The 20,816-nt window shown below is 35.4% G+C and overlaps 1 protein-coding gene across 3 annotated transcripts in view; it reads right to left on the bottom strand.

The window, feature by feature from the left end:
- LOC122807226 (aminopeptidase Ey-like) overlaps positions 1-20,816 on the bottom strand; it is a 1,536,433-nt gene that overhangs the window by 1,107,006 nt on the left and 408,611 nt on the right. The gene's annotated exons all lie outside the window — the stretch shown is intronic.

The following is a 20,816-nucleotide window of genomic DNA, read 5'->3' on the forward strand; positions in this document are numbered from 1 at the left end:
AAATTCTGTGTTACTTTTAGCCTGGGGGTTTCTGCTTGCATTAAAATCTGTGTTGGTCACATTTTTAGTAATCATTTTTGCTCATCTTCTGAGTTGTTGGTTGCTGAGATTTTCCCACAAACATCTACTGGATACATACTGATTTAAGTATACTTTTCTCTGCACTTATTTAAGATTACATATTTGTAGATATTTGATTCATTAAATATTGTGCTCTCTTTCTACTTGTAGTTAGTTGCCTGAAGTGTGAAAAAGTGTAGCCATATGGTTTCATTGAAAGTTGTTAGACTGCTTTTGAAATTCTGTGTTACTCTTAGCCTGGGGGTTTCGGCTTGCATTAAAGTCTGTGTTGGTCACATTTCTAGTAATCATTTTTGCTCATCTGTTGAGTTGTTGGCTGCTGAGATTTGCCTGCAAACATCAACTGGATACAAGCTGATTTAAGTATACTTTTCTCTGCACTTATTTAAGATTAGATATTTGTAGATAATTGATTCATTAGATATTGTGCTCTCTGCCTGCAGTTAGTTGCCTGAAGTGTGAAAAAGTGAAGCCATTTGGGCTCATTGAAAGTTGTTTGCTTTTGAAATTCTGTATTACTCTTAGACTGGGGGTTTCTGCTTGCATTAACATGTGTGTTGGTCACATTTCAAGTAATCATTTTTGCTCATCTGCTGAGTAGTTGGCTGCTGAAATTTGCCTGCAAACATCAACTGGATGCAAGCTGATTTAAGTTTACTTTTCTCTGCACTTATTTAGGATTAGATATTTGTAAATATTTGATTCATTAAATATTGTGCTCTATGTCTATCTGCAATTAGTTGCCTGAAGAGTGAAAAAAGTGTAGCCATCTGGGTTCATTGAAAGTTGGTAGACTGCATTTGAATTGCTGTGTTACTCTTAGCCTGGGAGTTTCTGCTTGCATTAAAATCTGAGATAGCTACATTTTTAATAATCATTTTTGCTCATCTGCTGAGTTGTTGGCTGCTGTGATTTGCCTGCAAACATCAACTGGACACAAGCTGATTTAAGTATACTTTTCTTTGCACTTATTTAAGATTAGATATGTGTAGATACTTGATTCATTAAATATTGTGTTCGCTGTCTTTCTGCAGTTAGTTAGCTGTAGTGTGAAAAAGTGTAGCCTTCTGGGCTCACTGAAAGTTGCTAGACTGCTTTTGAAATTCCATGTTACTCTTAGCCTGGGAGGTTCTGCTTGCATTAAAATCTGTGTTGGTCACATTTCTAGTAATATTTTTTGCTCATCTGTTGAGTTGTTGGCTGCTGAGATTTGCCTGCAAACATCAACTGGATATAAGCTGATTTAAGTATATTTTTCTCTACACTTATTTAAGATTAGATATTTGTAGATACTTGATTCATTAAGTATTGTGCTCTCTGTCTATCTGCAGTTAGTTTCCTGAAGTGTGAAAAAGTCTAGCCATCTGAGCACATTGAAAGTTTTTAGACTGCTTTTGAAATTCTGTGTTACTCTTAGCCTGGGGGGTTTGGCTTGCATTAAAGCCTGTGTTGGTCACATTTCTAGTTATCATTTTTGATTATCTGCTAAGTTGTTGGCTGCTGAGATTTGCCTGCAAACATCAACTGGATACAAGCTGATTTAAGTATACTTTTATCTGCACTTATTAATGATTACATATTTGTAGATATTTGATTTATTAAATATTGTGCTATCTGTCTATCTGCAGTTAGTTGCCTGAAGTGTGAACAAGTGTAGCCATCTGGGCACATTGAAAGATGTTAGACTGCTTCTGAAATTCTTTGTTACTCTTAGCCTGGGGGATTCTGCTTGCATTAAAATCTGAGATGGTTACATTTCTAGTAATCATTTTTGATCATCTACTGAGTTGTTGGCTGCTAAGATATGCCTACAAACATCAAATGGACACATGCTGATTTAAGTATACTTTTCTCTGCACTTATTTAAGATTAGATATTTGTAGATATTTGATATTTTAAATATTGTGCTCTCTTTTTATCTGCAGTTAGTTCCCTGAAGTGTGAAAAAAGTGTAGCCATCTGGGTTCATTGAAAGTTGTTAGACTGCTTTTGAAATTCTGTCTTACTCTTAGCCTGGGGGATTCTGCTTACATTAAAATCTGAGATGGTCACATTACTAGTAATCATTTTTGATCATCTGCTGAGTTGTTGGCTGCAGACATTTGCCTGTAAACATTAACTGGACACAAGCTGATTTAAGTATACTTTTATCTGCACTTATTTAAGATTAGATATTTGTAGATATTTGATTCATTAAATATTGTGCTCTCTGTCTATCTGCAGTTAGTTGCCTGAAGTGTGAAAAAGTGTAGCCATCTGGGTTCATTGAAAGTTGCTAGACTGCTTTTGAAATTCTGTGTTACTCTTAGCCTGGGGGGTTACTTCTTGCATTAAAATCTGTGTTGGTCACATTTCTAGTAATCCTTTTGCTCATCTGCTGAGTTGTTGACTACTGAGATTTGCCTGCAAAAATCAATTGGACACAAACTGATTTAAGTTTACTTTTCTCTGCACTTATTTAAGATTATATATTTTTAGATATTTGATTCATTAAATATTGTGCTCTGTGTGTATCTGCAGTTAATTGTCTGAAGTCTGAAAAAGTGTAGCCTTCTGGGCTCATTGAAAGTTGTTAGATGGCTTTTGAAATTCTGTGTTACTCTTAGCCTAGGTGTTCCTGCTTGCATTAAAATCTGTGTTGGTCACATTTCTAGTAATCATTTTTGCTCATCTGATGAGATTTTGGCTGCTGGGATTTGCCTGCAAACATCAGCTGGACACAAGCTGATTTAAGTATACTTTTCTCTGCTCTTATTTAAGATTACATATTTGTAGATATTTGATTCTTTAAATATTGTGCTCTCTGTCTATCTGCAGTTAGTTGCCTGAAGTGTGGAAACATGTAGCCATTTGGGCTCATTGAAAGTTGTTAGACTGCTTTTGAAATTCTGTGTTACTCTTAGCCTAGGGGTTTCTGCTTGCATTAAAATCTGTGTTGGTCACATTTCTTGTAATCATTTTTGCTCATCTGCTTAGTTGTTGGCTGCTGAGATTTGCCTGCAAACATCAACTTGACACAAGCTGATTTAAGTATACTTTTCTCTTCACTTATTTAAGATTAGATATTTGATTAATACAATATTGTGCTCTCTGTCTATCTGCACTTAGTTTCCCACCCTCCCTCCCTGTTCCTTTTCTGGTGTTAATCTTGGTGGCTTTGGAATTGCCTGCCCCTGCTGTAAATCTGTTTTTGGACACTCCTTTTTGGCCCATCTCATTTGCTTACTCAGCTGAGAACAGTGAGATCATATTTTGATTTCAGATACTCCTACCAGTCCCATCTCTCTTCTGTGTACAGTGAGAGCACATTTGAAGGACATTCCCTATAGTATCTTAATCTGATCTGTTCCCTCCTTTTCCACACAAAAAATGCACTTCATCTGCTTTTACTGCATTTGTGTTTCTCCCTACTTTATTACTGTATTTTGCTTTTGCCTCTTCTTAAAAGTACTCAGTTGAATTTATTCTGCTCTATTTATTACTGCTTGGTAGTAGCCTGATTAAATTGTAACTCTTATTCTAAGCCTTTTGGTTTAAGCACTTGAGCTTTAAACCAGTTGTTTTATATTAAGAAGGTTTGTGATCTGCCCTGTTGTGGAAGGACAGGTAGCTTACATCCTTCTAAGTTGGGAATTGCTGATTGAAGGCTTAGTGTCTGTTCTTCTTAAAGTGTATTAGTTCTGGTTTAAGCACTTGGGCTTCAGGAAAATTATTTTACATTAAGACGGTTTGTGGTCTGCACTCTTGTGGGAGGAGAGACTAGATTCTGCCCTTCTGAGCTGGGAATTTCTGGTTATAGGCATATTGCTCCTGCTTATTTTAACTGTTTCTTTCTGAAATCGGTCCGCCTTGTTTGCTGTAGCATAGACTAGATTTAGGCCTGCTAAATCTAGCTTTGTATAATGAGCACTGATCTGGGCCATCTTTTTTGGAGAAGGTTTCTCTGCACCCTAGTGGCAGGTGTATGCAGTTAGAACTTGTCTGACTGAATACTGCTGCGACAGGGCTCAGTTTTAAGCTTTTTAACTGGTCAATTGGGTAATTTTTTTTAAATCAGTTTTACTCGTTTTCTATTGTTTTATATATATATATATATATATATATATATAAAATTGCACTTTATTCATCTGCTTTTACTGTATTTGTGTTTCTTCCTACTTTATTATTTTATTTTGCTTTTGCTGCCTGTCCTTAAAAGTACTAAATTGCATTTATTCTGCTGCATTTATTACTGATTGTTAGTAGCCTGATTAAATTGTAACTGTTATTCTAAGGCTTTGATTTAAGCATTTGTGCTTCAGACCAGTTGTTTTACATTAAGAAGGTTGTGGTCTGCACTGTTGTGGCAGGACAGGTAGCTTACATCCTTCTAAGTTGGGAGTTGCTGACTGAAAGCTTAGTGTCTGTTCTAAAAGTGTATTAGTTCTGGTTTAAGCACTTGGGCTTCAAGCAAGTTATTTTATATTAAAAAGGTGTTGTCTGAACTCTTGTGGGAGTAGCGGGTAGAATCTGCCCTTCTGCACTGGGAGTTTCTGGTTAAAGGCTTATTGTGTCTGCTTGTTTGAACCGTTTCTTTCTGAAATTGGTACGCCTTGTTTTTAGTTGCATAGACTAGATTCATACCTGCTGAATAGAGCTTTGTTTGTATAACTTGAACACTAATACAGGCCATCTTTTTTTGTAGAAGGTTCCCCTGCACCCTAGTGGCAGGAGTGTGAAGTTAGAACTTGTCTGATCAAAGACTGCTGAAACGGGGCTCAGTTTTTAGCTTTTTATTGGTTAATTGGTAATTTGTTTAAATCAGTTTGCTCATTTTCTACTGTTATATATATTTATATATATATATATATATATATATATATATATATTAAAAAAAAATATATATATATATATATACACACACACACTTTATGCATCGCCGCTTAGCTAGGGTTAAACTACTCATGACGCCATAAAGTCTCCTCTTCAAAATTTACCTTAGAACTAGCCAGTTTTTTAGTTTTAGCACTCAAATCTCTTTTTTTAAGCTCAGCACTTGTTCAGAACTCGTTGTAAGCACTAAATAAGCTACAAATTACTACAGCACTCAACTTTCCTCACTTGTCTAGAGGAAAACAGTTTTTAGTACTTAATAAATAAGCACCTATCCAGGCATGTCTAAGGGTCAGCTCCTGGTGTTTTCTCCTGTCTACCTGATGTATCTGGAAATCTTGGGGCAATGCAGCAATTGCCTCATGTACACAGATAAACCTCTCCTCCTACCACCCAACACTACAAACTTTGAGAGATGCACTTATATAGCCAAACTGGAAGAAAAGCTCTCTTCACCCAATACTGGACTAGACAGTCAAGAGGAGAAGGTAAACACTTGCACCGCACCACACTCATCACATAGTCCCTCAAAACCTACACCACCAAAACACACACACAGAAACACAAAATGCACACCTACATTAATAGAGGCTCTCAATAAAAATCTGCCCAAGCAACAGAGACCTCCAAAGCAGAAACTCAAGCAACCTCCATCCCCCAACACAACCCAAATGACACATAGCCCACAAACTCAGTGTGCCACTCAGCCACAGCCCATAAGGCACAACTAGGTACTCAACACTCTAGTCATAGGTGACTCTATAGTCAGGCACACTGATGTTCCACTCACCAGGCTAAACAAGGAGAAAGTTACTGTCAGCTGCCTATTAGGAGCCAGGATCCACCACATAACACACTCAGGTCACTCTACAACAAGTACAGATATGTCATTGTCCATGTTTGTGTGAATGACCTGAGATGTACCTCCCTGGAGTACATGAAAAGAGACATGGAAGAGCTCTCCGATCTTGTAGCCCAGGCAGATATGACCCTAGCCCCGAGTAGCATCCTGCCTTTACCCAGAATGATACCACAGTACAAGGACAAAATTATTGACTTCAACAATTGGCTAAGCTTCTGTTGTCGTTCTAAGGGGATCCAGTATCTATCTGCCTGGGATGACATTATCAGCAGACCACAATGCCTTGCCAGTGATTGCCTGCACCTGTCACCCTTGGGATTCCAGATACTGGCTAAGGCTCTTGCACCCCTATAATGCCTTTTTTAGGCAAGGTTCAAATGACAAATTCACCACCGTTACAGGTACAAACAAGCAAAATCTGAGGGTAATGCTACCCAATGCTAAAAGTCTAAACCTCAAAATGCACTCACTCAAGGCACTCCTTACACTGGAGAACATTGATGTCTGTGCAGTGACAGAGACCTGGTTCAAGGCTCCAGAGAGCACCCCTGCATACCACACCTTTCGGCCGGCTAACCTGGATCGATACACTAAAGGTGGAGGCGTGTCCATGTTCATTAAGGATATCCACATCTCCACCTCCAGGCTAGTTGCTCAGCATAATGCAGCCGAGATTATCCAAGTGCAACTAACTCTGGGCATGACCGCAATCCAAATTGTAGCTTGCTACAGATCCCCCACCATGCCCCAGGATTCTCACTCATCATTTCTTGATACACTAGAAAATATTAGGGTACAACCCAACACCCTAATAACGGGTGATTTCAACTACCCCACCATTAACTAGGGAAACTACTCATGTACTAACACTTTTGCTCAACATTTTCTGGAATTCATAAATTCCAATGCCTTGGTTCAACTTATCCACAACCCCACCAGGGGCAGCAGCATCCTAGACCTGGTCATTACCAACATGGGTGACTGGTGTTCCACACCAGAGGTCACTTCCTCATTGGTCACATATGACCACAAGCTATTCACCCTAGACATCCACATCCCACCCCCACCCCCTTTAGGGAAACCACCATAAAAAAATTCTCCAAAGTCAACTTCACACTTTTTAAGATAGAAGTGGCACATTTCACGACACCCATGCAGATGGACAATAGAGGTAAGACTGCTGAATGCTACATAAATGCACTTTATAAGCAGTTACACGAGTGCATGGATCATGCTATCCCTAACAGAATCAAGATGCTATCCTCCAAAAACAGAAAAAGGAAGCCAATCTGGTGGTCCCCTGCCATAAACAAACTCTACAACAGGAGAAAGAAACTTTTGTAAAAAAGAGTAAAATCGCATGATTGAAGGAACTCCATGGTCAGGCTCAGTAAGAAGCTGAGATTCCTCATAAAATCCTCCAAAGCTAGTTACAAAAACAAAATTACCACTGATTCTAAGGACAACCACAAAGCATTCTATAGCTGTGTCAAGAATCTCAATGGCAACTCTCAAATCTGTTCTGAGTTACAGCACAATGGCACTAAATATACAGAACCAACAGATACTGCCAACATCCTGGCAGAGAGGTTCAGTGCTAACTTTACCCCCCTTTTACCCCCTAAAGGGCCCATCTCTATACTGGAAGAATGCAAAGTTCCTGTAATCACGGCTGCACAGGTAAAAAACACATTCTCCAAAGCCAAGAACACAGAGTCCATGGGACCTGACAACATCCCAGGCTGTGTTCTACATGAACTACAGAATGAACTGGCACCTCACCTAAGTACCATGTTCAATCATAGCCTCACCTCAGGGTCTGTCTCCACTGAATGGCACACAACAATGGTTATCCCACTCTACAAATGGGGAGTCGCCATAGACCCCGGGAACTATTGCCCCATTAGCCTGACGAGCCTGGTCTGCAAGGCCATGGAATGTATCATCATGGAACTTATAAAGAAAGACATTGGTAATCTCCAAACTCTAGACCCCACCCAGTTCAGGTTTGAAAAAGGCAGATCATGTCTTCTAAACCTGATAGACTTCTTTGATGCAGTCACCAAAGCCGTAGATGAGGGTAAGGTGGTTCACACAGCCTATCTAGATTGTGCCAAGGCTTTCGACACCATCCCCCACTCTGGAATTATAGATAAACTCACTAAACTAGGTATAAATCCCTATGTCACAAGATGGGTTGCCAACTGTCTCACTGTCAGAACCCACACTGTGAAAGTAGCAGACTCCAAATCCGACTTCAGACCAGTGACAAGTGGAGTACCACAGGGTTTAGTCCTGGGTCCTCTCCTGTTTGGTATATACTTCTCTGAAGTACAGGCTAACACAGAAGGTCTTTGGCTAATGAAGTCCGTAGATGACTGCAAACAAGGAGTCATAATCGAAACTCCTAATGATGTGGACATCCTACAAAAGGGCCACACTGAGACAGATGCCTGTTGTCAAAGCCATGGCCTCAAGCTCAATGCCAAAAAGTGCATTGTCATCCCCTTTGGTAAAAACTCTGTACCCATTACCTACCACATAGGCGGTAGTCTGCTTAACACCAAAAGTGTGATAAGAGACCTTCGGACACAGGTGGACAGCAGTCTCTCCTTTGATAATCACATCACCACATTAGTCAGGAAATCTTTCTACATGGCACACCTAATCACAAAATGTTTCTCATCCAGGAAAAAGAGGTCATTGTTCCCCTCTACTCAGCACTCATTATACCCATTATTGAGTACAACACCCCTTTTGGTATGTACCTCACAAGACATCTACAACAACTGGAAAGGCCACAGAAATTCCTCACAGAGAGGATTACAGGCCTCAAACAGACGCCCTATGCAGACCATCTCAAAAAACTCCTAACATACAAAGCTATGCCAAACCCAGAGCTGTTGGACATGCTCCACTTAAAGAAATCCAATCCCTCTGAGCTACATACTCTAGGGACCTAAACCTTGTCAACACAATAAACTGAACATGCTAGAGGGATAGATTCCTGAACCAGAGACTTCCCATACTCTGGAACAAACTACCTATCTATATCAATCAAAGCTCTTCGTTAGCACTCTTCAAGAAAAATCTTGATGATTGGATGGGAAATAGAAAGTTCACCCTGGGAATCACTTCTGTGGCTCTGCTCAACAGGGACACAGGAAAATAATTTTCTTGGATGGCGAAAGCCAGGGTACCTTTATGGCTAGGCTTATATAGGCCCTAGGGTCAATAGCCTAGCACCTACCTATGAACCTATGAATCTATAAATCTTGCGAATACATCAGAATGCTTTGCATAGTTAGCTAATCTTGTTGTGGAATTTTGTATGTTGTTTCTCTTGTTTGCATATCCAAAACTTTTAGTTCTTTGATACATTGAAACCAACAAACAATTCCTTTCTGTTCCCATGAATTAATTATTTCTCTGTATATTTTATGCAGATAGCTATTTGTAGCTATGAATTGTGTTAAAAGATCAAACCAGATTTTTAAATCTATATTTGCATTAATAATTTTCCTAAATGAGTCAATGTAATAATTAATCATATGAGTTTTAGTGGGCTTAGTTATGTTATATTACATACTAATACATAATATGTGCCATGGAAAATTGTTTTTATCTGTTATTTGAGTTTTTTTTTGTACATCAAATTCATTTATTGATATTACAGTTAGCCATTCTTTCCGATTTGCAGAATAATTTGGACTTATCCAGTCTGAGATTGTTTTATATATTGTTGCTTTTATATATGTTTTTATATCAGGAAAGTTTAATCCTCCCTGTTTCCATGGTCTGATATGATGCATTAAAGCTATTCTGTTTCTTTTGGGAAACCATAAAGAATTTATTAGACATGAGTTTATTTCTTTGAGTATATTCCTTGCTGGTAACAGTTGCATTGCTAAAGCTATATATAGAATCTTGGGTAGTAAAAACCATTTTTATTAACTGTAGTCTATCTTCAAATTTTAATATTATTTTGTTCCACTTTTCCACAGAGGTTTTAATTGTATTGATGATATTATTGTAGTTTTTTTTAGACTAATTCATTATTATCCTTGCATAACTCAATTCCTAGATATTTTAAGGTAGATTCTTGTTTCCCTATAATGTGATTTCCCTTCATCTGCAATTCTTTTTTTTTATTTAAAAATAAAAATTTTGATTTTGATTTATTGAAATGGAGTCCTGAAGTCCTGTACAATGTGTCAATTAAAATATCCAATTCTTCTAATGTCTCTTTTGTACTGGATTATGTTAATAATATGTCATCAGCAAAGAGCACTACTTTAGAATTGTATTGTTCATAAACATCTACTCCTTTGATTTTTGTATTGTTACATATTGAATCTGCCGATATTTCAATAGCCAAAGCAAATAGAATCGGTGACATGAGGCATCCTTGTTTCATACCCTTTGTTATATGTATAGATTCAGAGGTAAAAGGACCTAGCTTAACATACGCTAATTACTTGTATATATTCTTTAGTAGATGAACAAAGGAAGGAGGAAATTGAAATAGCACCAGAATTTTTAATAAATAGCCCCAATCTAGGGAATCAAAGGCTTTCTCTATATCTAAGCCAGTTATGAGTGTTTCTTTATTTTCTTTATTAACATAATCTATAAGATAAATTATACTTTTAATATTGTCATGTGTGTGTGTCTATGATATATAAATCCAATGTGATCGTTATTTATTGTTTTTGATAGCGGTATTTTCATTCTGTTAGTTAATATTGTCATAAATATCTTATAGTCATTATTTAATAATGATATAGGTGTATATGATGTACAGAGGTTTGGTGATTTGTTTTCCATTAGGACTGTTGTCATTAAGGAATATCTCCAAGAGGGTGATATTAAAACTTGTGACTGAATTTCTAATAGAGTTTTATGGAAGAGGGATAGTATCTTTGAAGGAAAAAGTTTATATATTGCCATAATTATGACATCTATACCTGGAGCTTTATTATTTTTACCCTGTTTGTAGCTGCAATTTCTTTGCAGGATATGGGTGCTTGCAGATCTAATTTAAAATGTTCTGGGTTTTTTATATTAGACCATTTTTCATCTAGATTTAATTGATCAATATGTATATTTTTTATTTGGAAATGTTCCATATAGTGATTTCTATAGGCATCAAGAATATTACTTATATCCGAGACATTTTTCCCTTTCTTTTCACGGAAGATACTTTTAATGTTATTAGCTTATGATTGTATTTTGAGTCTTGTGGATAAATTATGTAGATATTTGGAAGAAGTGGCCATGGTATTAATTTTTAGTTTTTTTAAAACTAAACTAGTTTTATGTGTTAGAATTTCATAGCATTTAATGTTTAATATTTCTACTTTCTTTTTCATCTCCGAATGATTTAGATTTTTTCAGCTTTTACTGGCAAAAGTTTGGATTGTAGATCTAATAATTCAAAATCCCATTCTCTGAGGTTTTTTTTATTATACCAAGTTAGGGTTTTACCATATATGTAAGCTTTTAATGAGTCCCATATCATTATTTTATTTATCTCTGTGGTGTAATTAATATCTAAGAAGAACTGTCATCCAGATAATAACCAGGGCTTGAACTCTTTAATTTTAGTTATGTATGCTGGAATTCTGGAGTTAAAGATTAATGGTTTTTACCCATTTTGAAATTTTAGTATCGAAGAATTGTGGTCTGAAAAGGGGCAGGGAGTGATTGAGAAATTAATAATTTTAGAGTGTAAGTCATGGGCAGCAAATATTTTATCTATTCTAGTTTCGGTACCAAATCGGTGATCTTGATGAGAAAACAACAAAGATTTATCTTCTTTAAATTTGAAGGTATCTACAAGATGAAATGATTCTACTCATTTGTTTAAAGCTTTTGGTACAGCAGATGTATGCAGTTGTCTTTTATTTGTAGTTTGAGAAATATCAAATATACAGTTAAAATCTCCTCCTAAAATTAAGTTGCCTTTATAATTATTGGAAATGAAATCCAAGTGTTTTTTAACAGTTCCTGATCCAATGTCTGGGAACCAGTATAGATTGGCTAGGGTCCATATTCTGTTATTATATTTAACTATTACTAATGCCATAAGGCCTTCTTTATCTTCATACTTATAAATGATTTCTGGGTTAATCACATTTGTTTTCCAAAAAATTGTTACCCCTTTTGTCTTTGTCTTATAAGTGGATTGTGTCAGTATCATATATTCATTAGAATTCCATTTTTAATTGTCATTTGTTTTGAATTGCTTCTTGAAGGAAGGTAATGTCTGCTTTGTTCAGTTTGAAATATGCCAGTAGATTTGATCTCTTGCTAGGATTGTTTAAGCCATTGATATTTAAAGATAATCAAGTTAATTCCATCCTAGGTTATTTAGACTATGTATTTTTTGTTTTATTGTGACTATTAAACATTTTCCTCTGAAAACCATAAAGTATATGTTTGAGATTTTAAAGGAAATTATCAGTTTTATACTTTGAGTGTTTACTAATAAAGTAATGTTTTGGTCAGGCATACTAAAAATGTTTTTGTGAAATAAATTTAAATGAATAAATGTTAAAACTAAGATCCACACTAGCCATGGAATGAAAATTATTCCTAATCTGATGGATAAACCTAAATCCATCAGATTATCACTCATACCTTGACAATACAGAACATCTGAGCTCCATAAATTGAATTATCATATGGAGAATATTTGTAATACGAATAAGCGATATTTATATTATTTTTAACAGATATTGTAGATTAGACAGAATTCTAATACAATATAAATGTCTACTTATTGTATAAGCAATTCATATTTACATGAAAGATAGATGACAAGCAATTCAATTATAGTAAAGTAGGATGTATCATATATAAAACCTCAGTAAAAGATTATAGCATACAGTTATTTAACATATTCACCCTTATTGATGAAGTCTTTCAAAACTTATTACTTAATGTAAATAGATGGTAATCATATTTATACCTAATGTATGTATTTTACTAGATATATCAGAAGTTATATCTCATTGTTTGCCAGCATTTAAGTAATCACTTTCTTTGTTGCTAACTTACTTAAAGCATCAAGTTTGTTTTATATAAACATTGATGAAAGTTAGAGCATTATAATTATCAGTGCATCTCCTTCCCCCATTTCCTACACATAAGGATTTTCATATCTGTCATTTCTTATTATAAAATTAGTGAATTTATAGGTTAAAAACAACAGTCACTTATTGTGATTAATGATTACAAGTTCCCTTTCCATATTCATAAATTGCCATTTTATGGCATATACTGAAAGCTTTTAGACTTAAATGGCAACATTCTATTTTGTAAAATCAGCAAAGGTTAAACTGAGTGATTATTCTCAATTTAATACTATTTGTTCAGAATGTCATTGTTGCATTCTGTGACATTCCTAGTACAGGCTTCTATTGTTTTCCTTGAACAACTTTGTCAGTTTGATGTCATGTTAAAGCAATTATATGACTTGTTATGCATATTTACTTAGATGAGAAAATCATCATGTTTCCCCTTGATGTTCAATATAGCGAATATAATTTGTGACAAGTTAAAACAACAGTGTTATTATACACAAGCCCATGTTATTAAACTGAGTGTCTATCATCAATTTAATGTTGTTTGTTTAGAATATGATTGTTAGATTCTGTAACATTTCAAGTTCAGGCTTCTATTGTTTCTCTTGAACAACTTTGTCAGTTTGATGTCATGTATAAAACATTAATTACCTTGGTAACTGCTTAATTATTATATATGGTCAAGATGGATTACAAAAACTACAATTCAAGTTAAAGCAATTATATGACTTGTTATGCATATTTACTTATATAAGAAAATCATCATGCTTCCCCTTGATCTTCAATGTTGTGTATGTCATTTATGACAAGTTAAGACAGTACTGTTATTATGCACAAGCCCATATTATTAAATCCTGTCTTTAATATCTAAATATAGCAGACTGCTTCATCTTGTATGACAATTATATATTTTATGTCTAGAGTTACTAAACTCATAAATTATATAACTATTGTGCGTGTGTGTGTGTTTTTTTTTTTGCTGTTATTTAGCTATTTGAGAGACCACAAGCTGTAATTTGTATTCTTATTATTAGCTCCTTCCAAGCATGTTTATACAGTCCATAGACTTTAAGTTATAAGACCCTTCTAGTTTCTTATTTGGTATATTTCCATCCTTACATACATACATATCAGTACTTCAAGCACGTGCAATAATGCCGATCCAGTTTTTCCAGAATACCATTCACTAGTTAATGGGGTGTGTTTCCAGGCTGTTCTTAAAATATCCAAACCAATATTTATCCTGTTCCATTTTACCAGCCTGTTCCATACAGTGGTTACTCTGCCAGTTAGCCACTCAACACACTTTCCATGCCCACAGATATTTCCACAAAAAAAATCTAATGACTCTCTAACACTTTCCGGCAACCCCAAACACCCCTAGAATCAGCTATCCTCACATGCCCAACATGTCCAAGCAAGCTCACATCCCAAACCACTGAAAAGGGTACTGCACAAGACCAAGTGCTCTTAGTCTTTCACAATAACTCAGACTTCCACTCTTATTTAAGTCCTTAATGTGTTTGGACCAAAATACATTTTAAATATAAAATTGTGCTTATTATTATTTTTTATATCAAGAATCAACTTAATGAGCTAAACAAAGTGTTGGGAGACCATCAATATGTGTACATGTGGTTTAAAACAACCCTTTTATTAAATATATATAAATATATATATATATATATATATATATTTAAAACAAAAATCTCATTGCTGAGAATCATCTTGGAGGCTCCTCAGAGCCATTAAACATTATTGTTACTCTGTCTCCATTACCATAGCAACCTGGGAGCATCTGTTTCCTGTTAGTGTGTCTGTGTATTGCATTCCAGAGGCTCACGATGCAACTGAAGCAAAGCTTCACTTCACTTCACTGCAACTTCAAGCCTAAATTCTCTCCCTTTCAGTGAGGCAGCAGCCTGGAAAAGAATGGAGAGCAAACAGATAAAAAAAAAATCCTCCCAACAAGCCGCCACAACAAGAGATAACACATTCTTCCAGCCTTCCCATCTCTCACTCAGCAGATGTATAAACAAACTATTCTCTGGCAAAATATTCGAAATCACAGTTTTATCCACCCCCTTCCCCTAGATCCAGGCTAAAACACCAAATGTCTCTTCCTAATACACAAGCATCAGTAAACCTTGATCAAAAGCTGCAACCCACAGCTTCCCAGAGACAAAAACGGCAACATACAACAGCTGCATCCACACACACCATGTCAGACTTAATCAAACAGCACTCGAAGCTATGATACCTGCCATAACTGATATTTACTAAGTTTAGACAGAATAATAATGACATTTGTACTAGCTGCCAGACACGGCTGCATCCACGCATACAATAATAGGATTGATCAAACAGCACTCAAAGCTATGATACTTGCCATATTTAATATTAACTATGTTTAGGCAGAATAATAATGACATTTGTACTTGCTACCAGACACAGCTGCATCCACACACTCTATATCAGGATTGATCAAACAGCACTCGCAACTTTGATACCTGCCATAATTGATATTAACTATATTTAGACAGAATAATGATGACATTTGTACTAAGAGCTTGCTACCATTATTTAACCAGGATATACATGACATTTCTAAATCATACTTTATCTGAAGAAGGCATTAGTCTCCATGACAGCATTTTTTTTCAAAACACTCTACTGTTACTGCTATTATATATGATGTTAATTTGTTACATTTGAGTCTGAACGCTGATGAATGGTCCCTTGTTGAATTAGTTAATTACTTACTTAAATTATTATAAATAAAATAATGAAAAATGAACAAGTTAAGTATTTATTGAGTTCAAGTAAGGTGACAAAAACTTCTATATTTGTATTATATGTTGCTTTGTTTGGCTTATATATAATGTAAATAGTAACCCATCTTGACCTACCTTTGTTTGTGAAGAATTATTGGACTCTGAAAATTCTGAATAAGTCATTACTATTTCTCAGTTGTTTAAGAAACCCTCCTTTTTAAAACAAAAACAGATGACAAGTGATGTACCATATCAGATGATATTTTGAGAGATGTAGTTGTAAGAGTTATTTTTTTTGGGACAGCTATTTTGGAATCATTTTTTTGTTTCTTCTTTCTAGCATCAGTCCAAGGATTTGTTTCTTTTGAGTATTCCATTTCTTCTGGGACAGACACTATGTTGTTGTATTTGACAAATATAGTAGTTTCTAAATCATTAAAGGTTCTCATCTCATTGACAAAAAGTATTTTATCTTGGCGGGAAAGGCCAGCTGTGCTTTAATGTTGTTTTGTTTCAACAGTTTTATTATTGGACAGACTTTTTTCATTTGTTCTAGTATTTCAGAAGAATAATCATTGTCAGACCTTATCAGGCTTTGATTGTATTTTAAAGGCAATTTTCTCTAAGAAGATTTTAATATTAGTTCCTTGTCCAGAAATGAAAGAAATTTTATAACTATGGATCTAGGTGGAGTATTTTTTGAGGTAGAAGCAGGTTAGCAAGAGCTCTATGTTCCCTTTCAATTCCAAATAAAAGTCCCTCTTTCAAGCCTAAAAATTCAAAAATCTAGATTGTTAAGAATGAAATAATGTCTTCTCCTTCAGTGTTTTCAGGCAGACCAAAGATCCTTATTTTTGTTTCTCCTTTCCCTGTTTTCTAAGTCAACTATTTTGTTAAGCAGTCATGTATTCTGGAATTCTTCATCTCTGAGTCTCCCTTCAATGTCATTTAGAGAAGTCTCTATATTTGTTATTTTTGTATAGTGTTGCTCTAATAGTTCCTTAAGAGTATCAATCTGTTTTTGAGAATTTAATTAGAGGTTTTCTAAGTCATTTTTAATGCCATCCAACTTCAAAGATAGTTACTTTAAGGTAGATGTTATCAATTGCAGTTCTTTTTTCAAAGCAGCATCTAGATGATAATTCCTTCAGTTGTTCATATTCAGTGACTCAATATATCTCCAAGTTACTTGACAGGAAAATTTTTGTATATCTCCACCAAAATTGATATTTGTGTAGTTTAGTAGTTTATCTATAGATTTCTGATGTTTTAAACTTGAAAATAATACAATTTTCCTATATTATTATACTAGTTTATGGTGCTCTCGAATTTCACTGTTCTCAGTTGGCCATCAAGGCTCTGTCCCAATTTTTCTTGAATTTTTATATAAAAATATCACAAACTGTGAAGATCAAGTAAATTTCTAAAACAGCAGTTTTTACATGGTAAAAAAAAAGTTAATGATTCTTGCAACTATAACACTCAATTAAACAGACCATCATTAAAAATATCTTTATTTTTACTATTGCCTGGAATTTTGATACTAAGACTGCTAGGGATATGATTATTTAAATTAAAACACTAACCAATACTATAACTGCAGTTTTGCAGTAGACAGATTATAGCCTGCCACATAAAGTAATGGAATTTAGTGAAAGAATGCAGAAGCTTACCTCTATTATCTATATTTATATATATATCTATATCTATATATATATATATATATATATATATATATATATATAGGTTTACCAGGTTGAAATGCTTCTGTGCGAGTGTTCAGAGTTCCGAACTTAAATGTTCTAATTTGAAATAATCTTCCTCCCTAATGTTGAACATGGTAAAACTGGAGTTCAACATTCAGTATTTCCAGGAGATTTGTGCAAAAACCCATTTGCTGTCCAAGACGTAGAACAGGAATCAAGTTTCAGCATTGTAGATTCAGTAGAAAAATCTGCTGCATTACAAAACCCTGAAATCAGCCTTTTGAAGAAGTGTCTGTCAAACGGATGCACTTCAACCATCAGAAAGTCAAACCAGACCTCATCAAATGATGGGGTCACTGACCAATGTGTGCGAAAGCCACATTTTCAAAATGTGACTCACAGTAAATCTAGAAACAGGCTTTAACATGGGTTGAGATGGGGACGACATTCATATTTCGACAATGTTGGGGTTCGACATTGTCACCGTTCAGCCTCTGGACTTCGACGTAAGTGGGTTTGACTGAACCCACTTCGAATTTCTCATACCAAACCATATATATATATCTATCTATATATATATATATATATATATATATATATATATATATATATATATATAAATATATATATGGTTTACCGACATAATGTTGAATTTCATAATGTCTAATAGTCATTTGGTTGAAAAATAACATCTCAACCCAAAACATTGAATTATCAAAATGGCTATAATCATTTAATTGAAAAAGCAATGAGATCATCCTTACTATTTTGCAGTAGGGCTATACCCCCCTGCACCCCCCACATCCCCCTACTTAAATATATCAACTCTGAGATTGCACTACAATGCAGAAATGGGCAAATTCGATACTTTCAACATTGTGTGTTCAGACTAATTTTATTTCAACATTTTGATCATCCAATATAATGTGGTCAACCAGTTCATTTTCAACCATTTAGCATTCAACATTATGTCAGTAAACATATATATATATATATATATATATATATATATATATATATATATATATATATATATATGGATCTATATTAGAACATTGACTTTTTAAAACGTCGAATGTTCTAATATCGACTCCTGTTCAGCGAACGCTGACAACATCAAACATGCAGAACAGCAATTTTTTTCCCAGGGAAAAATATTTGCTGTTCCGACACACATACACACAACACAAGCTCACCAAACAAACAGCAAACCACACACATACACCTAAAATCCTACATCTAACCCTACACTAAACTGAACATACATCACTAGCTATCCACTTACCTTAACCCAAACCCTAACCCTAAGGTCCGTCACTATAGCACACTCACCTCACCCGTGCCCTAATCCTAACTTACCTACCCCATACCCTTACCCTCACGTCCACACAATCTCACACTTACCTGATCCCGACCCATAACCTTCCACCACAGTGCTGAAAATAGTTAAGCCACAGGAATGGCCAACCAAATCCCTTTCCTAGGAAGAAATTCGGTGTTCCGCAGCTTTGCTATTTTCAGCTTTCACTGAATAGGGGTTGATATTAGGACATTTGAAGTTGTGAAACTTCGATGTTCCAATATAGACCCATATCCCCTGCATACAGTGGATATAAAAAGTCTGCACACCCCTGTTAATATGCCATGTTTTTGTGATATAAAAAAATGACACCACAATAAATAATTTCAAAACTTTCCCCACCTTTAATGTGACCTATAACCTGTACAATTCAATTGAAAAACAAACAAATCTGTTAGGGGAAAAATATAAAAAATAAAAAACATACAATAAGCTGGTTGCATAAGTGTGCACACCCTTAAACTAATACTTTGTTGAAGCACCTTTTGATTTACTTACTTCATTCAGTCTTCTTTAGTAGGAGTGTTTCAGCATGATACATCTTCACTTTGCAATATTTTCCCACTCTTCCTTCCAAAAGCGCTCCAAATTTGTCAGATTACAAGGGCATCTCTTGTGTACAGCCATCTTCAGGTCACCCCACAGATTTTCTATTGGATTTAGGTTTGGGCTCTGTTTGGGCCATTCCAAAACTTTAATTTTCTTCTGGTGAAGCAATTCTTTTGTTGCTTTGGATGTATGCTTGGGGCCATTGTCATGTTGAAAGGTGAAAGTCCTCTTCATGTTCAGCTTTCTAGCAGATGCCTGAAGGTTTTAGGCCAAAAGTGACTGGTATTTGAACTATTCATAATTCCCTCCACTTTGACTAAAGCCCCAGTTCCAGCTGGAGAAAAGCAACTCCAAAGCATGATAGTGCCACCACCATGCTTCACAGTGGGGATGGTGAGTTTGGTGATGCGAAGTGGTGATTTTGTGCCAAGCGTACCTTTTGGAATTGTGGCTAAAAAGTTCAGTCTTTGTCTCATCAGACCATAACACATTTTCCCACATGCTTTTGGGAAACGTGATGTATTGTTTTGCAAATTTTAATCCAGTCTGGATGTTTTTCAGTGTAAGAAAAGGCTTCCATCTTGCAACCCTACCCCCATAGTCCAGACATATGGAGAATACGGGAGATTGTTGTCACATGTAGTACACAACCAATATTTGCCAGAAATTCCTGCAGCTCCTTCAGTGTTGCTGTAGGTCTCTTAGCAGCCTCCCTGACCAGTTTTTGTCTATTGTTTCCATCAATTTTGGAGGGATGTCTAGCTCTATGTTGTCCCATATTTTCTCTACTTTTTGATGACTGTCTTCACTGTGTTCTATGGTATATCCAATGCTGTGGAATTTTTTTTGTATCCTTTTACTAAACTGATACCTTTCAACAATGAAATCCCTTTGATGTTTTGTAAGCTCTCTGCAAACCATAGCTTTTGCTGTAGCAGGCAACCGAGTAAATTTCAGGAAAATCCTACTATGACAGCTGAACTTTATTTGGAGTTAGTCAGAGACTCCTTAATTGATGGCAGGTGTGTACCCAAGAAGAGTGAATACTGTAATTAAATCAAAAGGTGCTTCAACAACGTATTAGTTTGAGGGTGGGTACACTTATGCAACCAGCTTATTGTATTTTTTATAGCTTTCCCCTAACAGATTTGTTTGATTTTCTATTGAATTGTATAGGTTATAGGTCACATTAAAGGTGGAAAAAGATTTGAAATGATTTATTGTGGTCTCATTTTTTATATCACAAAAACCTGGCATTTTGCCAAGAGTGTTTGCACTTTTTCTATCCACTGTATCTCTCTCTCTCTCTCTCTCTATATATATATATATATATATATATATATATATATATATATATAGGTCCCTATTAGAAGGATGAAGGCTCACAAGAGCAAATGTCAAAAGACTGAACTGGGAACATTGCAAACCCAAAAGGTTATAAAACAAAGCAAACACAACATCTGTGTTTTTGCTTGGGAGAAAAAACTCATGTGCACCATCCACAACCCCTGCTAATTGTATATA

The sequence above is a fragment of the Protopterus annectens genome, chromosome 7.part0, assembly GCF_019279795.1.
Source record: "Protopterus annectens isolate FY-2018-M chromosome 7.part0, PAN1.0, whole genome shotgun sequence".
NCBI classification, from domain to species: domain Eukaryota; kingdom Metazoa; phylum Chordata; order Ceratodontiformes; family Protopteridae; genus Protopterus; species Protopterus annectens.